Here is an 8880-nt window from a genome sequence, read left to right as displayed (position 1 = left end):
ACGAGGGAGCTACTATTATTATCCTCATATTAGGCATAAGGAAGTTGAAGCATGGCTGTGTTAAGTAATTTGTGTAGGGTCTTACAGCTAAGAAGGTCTGGAGCCGAGCAACATGGTACCAGAAGACTCATGCCTAACCACACTTCCATATAATGTCCTGTCCCAGGAGAATTGTGAGTTAGTTAACCAGCGTGTCTTGAGAACCCTAACTCTCCCCTTTATATGTTCTATCTGCTTGCTGTTCATCTCTTCAGGGACCCATTTCATTTGTCCTCTTGGGTTAGCATCCAACCTTGCTTAATTCTGTCTGCTGCTCTCATGCTTCTCACCCATCCCATCTCCTGTGTAAGGGCATGAGAATACACCTGTCTACGTCGCTCTTCAGATACATTTTCTTTTGTTTGCACAGTGGTGTGTGTGTGTGTGTGTGTGTGTGTTCAGTTCAAATGTGCAAACTTCGGGTTGACCACATACCCTCCATACCCTCCATTCACCGTGTCCCCTCCAGTCTTGGAGCCCCACTTCAGGCTGTTCCCACATATGCTCATATTCTATCTTGCTCTCTGTACTGCCCACTGTGGCTGCAACACACATGAACTTGAAAAATGTTTCATGATATAAACATGAACCCCAACACTATTCAGATTTTGCTGACTCAAAGATAGCTAGGAATGCTGGGGCTCTAGGGCTCAAAGGATTCGACCAGAAGGGCCAACCAAGGAACTGGTTATTTCATAAGCTGGAGACATAGATAAACCCACCTAGGAGCTCTGCTGACTTCGCCGCCCAGCTGAAAAGTGGGAAGTTATTACTTTAGAAATTAAAGTGAGAATTCAATCTATACAAAAACTGTGTCTTTATCACCCAATATGTATTGATACCTGCTTTGCAATGCTCTGTGATAGAAACCATCTGAGTATTAATATGATACCTGTCTTTCAGGAGCTTATAAACTTATAGGCAGAAAAAGATATTTACACAAATATCATTCGAGAAAGACTGTGATATGGTCACGAAAGAACTGCAAAGTAATTTGGGAGTTTGAGAAGGAAAACATTACTTCTTGCCAAATGGATCAAGATGGCTTTATTTCCCAAATCTTTTATAGAGCTGTAAATCAAAATAAGAAAACTTTCTAACTCATTTCTTTACCATATTGCAGAATCACTTTCAAACCCTCTCCGAAAGCAATTAACCTACCCCATTTTATAATACCTACCAAGTAGAATTTTCTATCTCAATTTATCAGATCAGGCGATTAAAAATTATTCTTCACTATCCTTAAATGACACTTAAGCATTTGCATGTCCTCTCTCCAATTTCCACTGAAGACACATTGCTGGCCCATTTTCCAAGTGTTTTCAAAAATCAAGTATCATATCTGAAATCTGAAATTGTGTCCAATTTCCAGAAGCATATCACAGCCTAGTGTCTGATTAAACTATCTCATCTCTTTATGAATAGTTTGCTGTGATTAGATTGTAAACACCTGCGTGGTGTTATTTTGACTTTAGACTCAAAGTAACAGTTTTATCCAGGGAAATACAGATTCCTGAAATAAGCATATCCATTTTCAAAACCAAGCTTTTAGAATTACATTCTTAATGACCTTTGAAACTTACAAATGTTTATGCCTCTGTGGTAAGTCCATGATTTCCTGTCATCGTATATATACATCTGGCACTTTTTAGACACAGGTTGCCGACCTCAAGGCTCACACTTGTCAAATATTCATGTTTCTTAGAACTTCTTATCCAATCAGCGAAATGTATTTCTTTATGTAAGCAGAATCAAGAGTTCAGTTTAAGAATTCAACCACTTGTACAGTTATGCCAGAGAAGACAGAATTGATACTATGAGGTAGCAGGACTTCCAAAGTTTCTAAAATACAGTTGGCCTGTTGTTGGAAAGAGAGAATGTAAGAAAAGAAACAAGATTTTAGTTTTGATCTTCTATTGTGTGTCCACAAGCGCGCGCGCGCGCGCACACACACACACACACACGCACACACACACACACACATTGTAGATTTCATTGTAGATTTGCAGCTTCCTAGCAGCTAGGAGGAATCCTTCCAGACAGTAGGTACAAGCTTGGGTTAATTACACTGTGTCAGTTTCACTTTCAGGCACTGGTATCCACTCTTAACTGGTTTCAGCAGAAAGGGATTTATTCAGGTATTCAAAAACTCATTGAAAGGGCCGGTGGATCAAGCCGCAGCTGCACTTTGAGGAACATCTCCCTGAGGACCACATAGCTATTACGTGCACCAGCCAACTGGATATGCCTCACACTCTGCTCATCTTCTCCCACTTAAACCAGTTACAAATTCCAGTCTCACATGGATAACTCTGATCAGCTGAAACGAAGCCATCCCTGGAACTCAAGCTGCAAGGGAGTCTTTACTTCCCTGCTTTAACATTACAGGGAAAAAGTAATTTTGTAATTGCTCTGCTCACTCCTAACCTTGTTTCAGACAGTACCCGGGATCTGGAATATACAGGTTGGTGAAAGGAAGGAAATTGGAAGGGCCGTTGAGCAAGCTAATACACGGTTTTTGCAACAACCACTTAATAGGGATATCACAAAGGGGGCTTAAGCCTCTAGTAGATGCTTACATGAGATGAATCTGAAGTCCTTTTCAAATCCCTCGAGCACAGGGTCCATGTGTGTTTTGTTCATATTATATCCCCAGCTGGGCTGTGCCTGGCACAATACAAGGCAATCAATAAACGCTTGTTGGTTAAATGAATGATTACATGAAATATAAAATAGCTTTTTTCGTACTGCCGCCATCCTTCAGGAGTCTAGGGTCATATACAGATTATTTTCCAATTTTTGTTAGATGTCAGATAGATAGTTCTGATAATTCTGTCATTTGATTTCCTTTTCTTAAGGATGTCTACAAATTGAGAATTTGTGAGCACTTTCAAGTCCACCTTCTCTGTATACTGTCAGCTACGTTTATGTTGATGCCTGGGTAGCTCAGTGTAAGTGTACTGGCCACTACAGTAACAGTGTGGCTGCCCATTGGATCCATTTCTACTTTTATTACAGAAAAGGACCATTGATGATTTTTACCCCTCAGAAAATGCCTTCCTTCTAACCTTAGAAAGTGGCATCTTAGACCTCGAAGAAAGACGAGGGCAACATGATGAGTTAGAAAATAATGATCCTCAGATCTGTTTCCCAAACAGCATGTCCTCCATGTGACTTTGTCTCTGTGATTTGATGTGAAGGATAACAAAGAGAACTGCCATTTTCTTGGTAAATGCTTCTCTCCTTTGTTTCATGTTCATAATACTTGAGGGGTTTTTTTTTTTTTTTTTACTTTTTTTTTACTTATATTAAAACCTGGTTTTTTTCATTTCCTAAAAAATTTCACTGATGTTTCATTTTCTGTCCAGACATCTCCATTATCTTCTGCATGCAGACCCAGCGTGTACATATCTCCATAAATGAGTTATTGTAATGATTATTTAATTGAGGTACCCAAAGTTCAGCACCTTTAGGAATTAATTAAAGCAAATGGATTGCTCATTATACACAACTCCATGTTTTATTTTACAAATTTCCACTAAGATTTGTCTTTCTCCAAAACTAGATTTATAACCATATCTAGACCAAAATGTACACTTTATTCAATAACTTATATTTTTCAAAGGGTTTTTTTGTATTTTACCTCATTCGATTCTTACAGCAATCTAATTAGAGTTTAAGCATACCAAGAACTGTCAAGTTTGGATACCCTAGCTTGCATATTTTAAGTGTCAAAAGCACATATTAACATTGGGAAAGTGTTATTTGATCTTTAGAAAGAAAAAAAACCTATTAACCCTATGAAAATAAAATACATCAAAGGAAAAATAAAACATTAGGTAAATTGGTTGTGAAAATGGAATTTCTTAAATTTCTTAGATGTTCTCAATTTCTTCACACACACACACACACACACACACACACACACAATCAAAATACCCTGAACAATGTGAAAAAAATACTACCATGATTTTTTATATAATTTCATGACTACAAACACTAACTTGCCCTAAATATTGGTATCCAGGTTTCATGACTATTTCCTTGGCCAGGAGTTCAAGCTTATTCTCCAAGTTCATAGTAAGTAAGACTGAGTAAGTAAGAATTTAGAAAATCAATTGGCTGAGATATCCCCCCCGCCACCTTTTTTTTTTTTTCCTGGCCATTTTCCTCCTTTGACTTATAATCCTTTCCACATAAACCCTTTCTCTCATAACTTGATATTAATATCCCTCTTTTTTCTCATTGTGGTAACATACACATAATGTAGTACTTACTGTCTTAACTATTTAAAGTGTAGGTTCAATAGCATCGAGCACATCTGAGCTGTTGTTAGACCGTCACCACCATCCATCTCCAGAACGCTTTTCATCTTGCAAACCTAGAGAAAACATTCCCCGCTCCCAAACCCTGACAACCACTATTCTCTTTTCTGTCCTTACCTTGTGAATTTGATGACTTAAGGAACCTATATGCCTTTTGGTGACCTGCTTATCTCACTTAGCATGATGTCCTCAACAGTCTCAGCAGCTTGAATATATCAGCCCACTGCCTCTGGTTCCAAAGTTTCTGAAGACAAGTCTGCTGATGATTCCATTGAGGATTCGTGTTTGTTAAGAGCCACTCGTCTTGCTGTTGTCAAGATTCTTTCCTCATCTTTGACTTTCAACACTTTGATTATAATGCGTCTTGGTGTGGTTCCTTCAAATTTATTCTGCATGGATTTCATTGAGTTTCTCATTTATATCCATGTCTTTCATTACATTTGGGGAGTTGGGGCCCGTTATTTCTTTAAATAATCTCTCTTCCCCTTTGTCTCTCTTCTCTCTTTTGAGATGCCCAGTATGTGTATGCTGTTGGGTTATGGTGTCCCACCAGTCCCTCAGGCTCTGTTCACTTTTCTTCAATCTTTTTTTTCTTCTCTCAGACTTGATATTTTCCATTTTTCCATACTGACGCTCACTGAGTCTTTCTTCTGCCTGCTCAAATCTGCCTCTGAATCTCTCTAGTGAATTTTTCATGTCAGTTCTATTACTTTTCAGTTGCAGAATTTCTGTTTCTTTCTTTTTTAGGTTTTCAAATCTCTTTTCTGTTATTTTTGTTTTGTTTATACATCATTTTCTTTATTTTCTCCATGTCTGCCTTTAGTTCTTTAAGCATCTTTAAAACAGATGTTTTAGAGTCTTTGTCTAGTAGGTCCATCATATGGTCTTTCTCGGGGACAGTTTCTGTTGTTTCCCCACCCCCCACCCTCTTGAAACGAGCCACACTTTTCTATTTCATTGAATGCCTTGTTGTTTTGTTTTATTGAAAACTGGGCATTTGAATAAAATAATAAAGTAACTCTGGAAAGCAGATTCTCCCTTTTCCCAGGGTTTGCTGATTTGGGTTTTGTCTTTAGTTTTTGATTGTTCTAGGCTGCTCTGTTTGAATAAAATAATGAAGTAACTCTGGAAAGCAGATTCTCCCTTTTCCCAAGGTTTGCTGATTTGGGTTTTTGTCTTTCTTTTTTGATTATTGTAGGCTGCTCTGTCCTGGGGATCAGCCTGAGGTATAAACTAAAGTTCTTCTCAAGTTTTTTCTGAGCCTGCTCTTTTTCCTGAGCACGCATGACTTTCGAAATTCCCCACTATATTTGTGGTTGCTTTTAAATATCCTAGAGCTTAACTATCTGGCTCCCAAAAGAGGAAATGAGGTGTGGGGTGGGGGCACAAAAGAAAATTTTAAAAGACCTTGGCCCTTTAAATCCAGTCATTTCAATCTGAAGAGAAGAGGCTTGTAACAGTGGAGGGACGAAGGCAACAATGCCTCTCTGTGTCTGCACTCTGCGCCTGTTCTTCTGTGATCAGAAACAGCAATCAGTGATCAGAGCACAGATCCCGGATATTTGGAGGCAGAGTCCTTATTATCCACCCTGGCTCCCTCAAGCTGTATGCAAGCTGCTCTTGAAACATGTGCACAGCTGTCTATTGTAGGGCCAGAGGATGGGAGATGGGTAGTTGCTACAATGAAATTGACTGAAATTAAGTGCAATTTACCATCCAGAAAATTTACTTCCCCTGGAAGTAGCAAGCCTTCAATAGACTCCAGAGTTCCAAAATAGTTATAGCAGACAGAATCTGCCAGTGCAATTACTGTCTAGGTGGGGAGACAGATTCCTGGTGCTCCCCGCTCTGCCATCTTCCCAGAATCCTCCCTTCATTTTTATAAGATACAAGGTGGCTTTCTTATTATCTCTTAGAATAGTTCTCTTTGTTTAGTATTTTTAAGACAATGAAGTGTTTCCTTGCAGATTTCTGCAAAACTCTTGACTAGCTTGTCCTTGCACCAATTAAATAATGTTTAAATAAATACCAAATAACATATTAATAAGGAAATAGTCTAATATTTTTGCCCAAAGCAAGACATTTTCCCACTAACATGGTATCATATTAAGGAGTAGATTTTTGTTTGTTTGCTTGTTTTGTTTTTTATAGACTATGAACAAAAGCCATATTAGGAAGGGCAATAGATATCCGTTTGCAAGCGCCATCAATATTGAGACCATATTCTATGCCAAAGGTTCTTTACATTGCCTGCATGTTGAAAAAGCACTGCCATCTGGCCCTAGGCCCAGAGATTGTGATTGAATGGTCCAGGGTACGTCCTGGCCTTTGGGAGTCCTAAAAGCTCCCGGGTGATTCTAACGAGCATGGGAATCTCTGCTCTATGCTCTCTTTCTCTTGTGGCAATGAGCATGCCACTCAAAATATGACCCCTCAGGCATTTTTGTACTCTTCCAGGACAAAACTTATGATTTCTGAATGAGCACTGTCCTCATTTTACAATTCCGGGATATCGTCTAATGTTCCTCTGTGTATTGGACACAGCTGGGGCTCAGCCAGATTCAGTTGGATCTCTTTTATTCTTCTGCACCCCTCCTTTGGCTTCTGTATGCTTTTGCTTGTAACTGTCCACACCTGCACCTTTCTTTGGAGGTCTGCCCAAGGTCGGCTGAAGTCACTTTAGGCACAAGTACGGAAAGCAGGAAATGCCTGGGAGGTCTTGCCTACTCCGGGAAGCCCCTAGCCCATGGCTGACTGGTGCAGACAATGAAAGCCCAGGCTCTCTTGCCTGCAGTTGGGATAAACTGAGGCAAAACTTGTAACCCAGTTTCCCTGCCAGGTCAGGCTAGTTCCTCTCTTCAGTGAACTTTGCGTGAGATCATACCCTCACTTGCCTTTTCCCTTTCCCTGTCTTGTTTCCCTCATACCTCATTAGTTTCTCCGGGGAGCACTTCCAGAAATAAACTATTTGCATGCTTATCTTTGTCTCGATATCTGCTTCCCGTGGTTCCCTGGTAACTAACCCTAGAAGTAGGTTAGTTAAGAGAGGAAAGAGAAGGTAAGAGAAACAGAGATTGGAAACAAACCAACCAACTTATTCTGCAATGCTTGAAGAAATTTTAGGGTCAATGAAAAAGACTTTCTATGTTTAAACTTTTGAAAGTTTAAAACATGATTTTGTGTGTTTTCAAAAAACTGCCCCAGGCTATCATGCCACAACTGCTGATATTTTCATCTATTAGGAAACCACACCAATAGCGAAATATTTTCATATACATCATCATTAGTATCAAATTTGCAGAGATGAGGATATGTATTGTGCCAGCATGACTTAACTGGGCTGACTTTGGCAAACTTACACGTCCTAATTATGTTCTTTGGTTACTGGCATGAAAAATCATGACATGCCCATGCAGGGACATAGCTCCATGAAAAGTCAGGGCAGACAGGATTTCTCTTCCACTCATGCAAAGAAAACATTGGGTTACTTTTAAAGAGATCATAAGAGCTCAAGAATCATTTTGGACCAGTTGCAGGTAGAAAGGCATAGTGGGCTTCAATCTCCTTTCTGACACATAAGCATTTCTGTAAGAGATGCTCATTTTCACCCTGAAGATTATAACCTTAGCAAAGAAGTGAATGCAACCTGAAGGTTAAAAGGGACCTGAGCCTTCAAGTCTCAGTAAGGAATTGAGGCCAACAGCAGCATGGAGGTAGTTCTTTTCTAAATACACAGATTCTGAGCCTGAGTAAAAGGCTTCATTTTCCAGAGCTGTCAGTCTGATGCATTTCTCGACAATTAGATTTACTAAAGAATTTTATATAGAAAGAAAAAAAGAGAAATTAAGCAAAATGTCCAGATGTCATCTGTTAAAAATGTTTTATTGAGACAATAAACAAATAACATCAACAAGTACTAAAATTTTAATTAAAATATGATTTACAATGTTGCTATACACCACTAGAAGCGTTCTTATTGATAGGAAATAAGATTGCATTGTTTGTATCCTTAGGACACTCAAACATCCCATTTGACTTTGTGGGTCTCCCCCCAAGTAGGGCACTCTTACGATGTACTTTTCATGCCCATGAGCATGAAAATTTTCTTCAACACTTTAAAACACAATGGCGGTATCAATCGTTGCCTTTCATTGCTGGCTACATCACTAAATAGATGTATATTATGTTCTCATGCCTTCTGCTCAGAAAAATCTAAGTATTGCATTTCTGTCAATTCATTGATTGAAGAGCTTCCCCCTCAGAATGTTGACAGCTGTTTCAGACGTTTATAAAATAACTTGGATAGCAGCTGCAAACGGATTGGCTAAAGAAGATTTGGAAGCATGTAATTAGCATTCATCAGATGCACACATTTCCATTGAAAACCCTCTCCAACCCAAAAGTTGACTATCAGGAAGCTGATAACTCTTGTTCAATCTGGGAACAGGCCCTGCTAACACTTAACTTTCCATTAGCTGATTTAAAAAGGAGCATATTAATATATTTACTATTGAAT

The sequence above is a fragment of the Neovison vison genome, chromosome 8 (genome assembly GCF_020171115.1).
Source record: "Neovison vison isolate M4711 chromosome 8, ASM_NN_V1, whole genome shotgun sequence".
NCBI classification, from domain to species: domain Eukaryota; kingdom Metazoa; phylum Chordata; class Mammalia; order Carnivora; family Mustelidae; genus Neogale; species Neogale vison.
Note: the sequence above shows the minus strand (reverse complement) of the source record.